Source organism: Pygoscelis adeliae, unplaced genomic scaffold, assembly GCF_000699105.1.
Source record: "Pygoscelis adeliae isolate BGI_AS28 unplaced genomic scaffold, ASM69910v1 Scaffold179, whole genome shotgun sequence".
NCBI lineage: Eukaryota > Metazoa > Chordata > Aves > Sphenisciformes > Spheniscidae > Pygoscelis > Pygoscelis adeliae.
The window spans coordinates 2,392,980-2,395,110 of NW_008825612.1; positions in this window are offsets into that span (position 1 = coordinate 2,392,980).

Consider the following 2,131-nt stretch of genomic DNA (forward strand, 5'->3'; position numbering starts at 1 on the left):
CCCGGCGGGTTTTTCCTCCCCGCGCCCCGAGCGAGCGACCGCGGGGCTGGCGGCGAGGTGGGCGCCCGGCCGCCCCTTCGGAGGAGCGGGACAACCTCCCAGCCGTCTGGGGCAGGAACGGAATCACTTTCGGAGCTGTGAGGACACGCTTTGTTTTCTGGAGAGAAGGGGGGGTAAAAAAATCAAGAAGCCGCTCTTTATTCTACACATAGCTGCTCAGTGGCAATTTCTTCCCGGGCACGTTAGGGACCATGCTCGGAAAGGCAGCATATATTTTGAATTAAGCTCAATATGTTCTCTCCTCTGCTCTCTGCAATGCATTGTTTTTTCTAGAACGCTTGTCAAAGAAATGCCTTCTTAATTTGATATCTTCTTCTTGTCTCTTTCCCCCTTCTCTTTTCTTCTTTGTTTTTTTTTTCTTATTGTTTTTTGTTTTCCTGTCTTCCCTTCTTCAAGAAAGCTCCTTTGCTAGTTGCCCGTAGACCGAAATTAAGCAGATTTACATTTTCTCCAATCATTTCTCCGCAGAAATGGAGCTGGACTGGGGCTCGCCGTCTTTTCTTTAGTATCAAGTACAATTTGTCTTTTGCTTGTGAAGATTTGGTAAATCAGAAGGCAGATAGATAGCGCAGATGGTCGGAGGTGTCGGGTCAGATTATGGTACGCCTCAGTACAGTGCTAAGCTCATTCTGACGGAAAACCCTGATATTATTTTCACAGATCTACACAGTTCACTTGAAAAAAACCCTTCGAGCCATTTACATCATTTATGTGAGGCTCACAGCTAGCGGGATGGAAAAGCTTTCAATACTGCTCATTTTCATAAAACCCGACAGAGCTGGGGAGGCATAAAAGCACTCACAAAACTCACGAGTTCGGAGACACTCCACAGAAACTTAAAAAATAAAAGGGGAGACTCTTCGGCTTTACTTTACTGACCCAGGTCCATTCATTATTTGGGAAAGAAAAAACAAACAAACAAACAAACAAAGAAGAGGAAAATATAATATATAAATATTGCTGAGGGAGAGTCCCCTTCCACCCCATCCCTGCCCTCTCCGCCAGCAGCCCCCGAAAGCATCCCGGGACAGGGGCTGATGGAGAAAAACCTCTGCTTTGAGAGAGGTGGAAGGGGTGGAAAGCCTGCGGGAGTAGGTAGCTAATTCAGACCGGCCAGGTGATGATGATGATGATTGCTAATATTACTGCAGGTCTTTATTTTTCTTTTTTTTTTCTTTTTCTTTTTTTTTCTTTTTTTTTTTTTTTTTTTTTTTTTTTTTTTTTTTTTTTTTTTTTTTTTTTTTTTTTTTTTTTTTTTTTTTTTTTTTTTTTTTTTTTTTTTTTTTTTTTTTTTTTTTTTTTTTTTTTTTTTTTTTTTTTTTTTTTTTTTTTTTTTTTTTTTTTTTTTTTTGAAAGGATGCACATGATCTGGCGAGGGAGTTACTGGGCTGCAGCCTAATGACCATGAACCGAGCGAGACAGGCTCCATAATGAAAGCCAGGACTGTAGGCTAAAGAAATGAATCCTCATTAGGAGCAGCGAGAGCAGCTCGCGGGGGCGAGGGGCTGTCCCCCAGGTCCCCAGCCTTTGTTCCCCAGAAACCGGCCCGGATGGGGAGATGCTGGCATCTCTGCCGGGAGGGGAGAGGAAGGGAAGGAAAAGGCAACACCGAAATGGACCCAGGAACCCTGTGTTGACCATTTAAAGGGTGACCCGAGGGGGAAAATCAGCCCAGGCCCAGCAGCTCTGCGCCCTCTCCAGCTGTGAACGCTGGGCGCTGTATTTGGGAAGTGGCACCGTCCGGGGGGAACCGGCTCGTCCCCGGCTGGGGAAGGACCTGGGGGATCCTTGCTCTGTGCCACCAGCGCCGAGAGAGAGAGATCAGCTCCAAGGGGGGCCCTCCGTCCCTTTCCCACTCCCTCAGCCGTTTTATCCGTGGCCGGGACCCTGGCAGGTTTCCCCCCGCCCCGTCCCTCCGGAGGAGCTTTCCCGCCGGGCCGGGCCGGGCTTTGCCTCCACAGCGCGACCGGGGATCGACCCCCACCCCCGTGGGACCCGGTACCGCGTCCAGGAGATGCTCCCCGGGAAAGCACAGGGTCTGGGGTGCACAAGCTCCTGGCTCAGCCCCCGA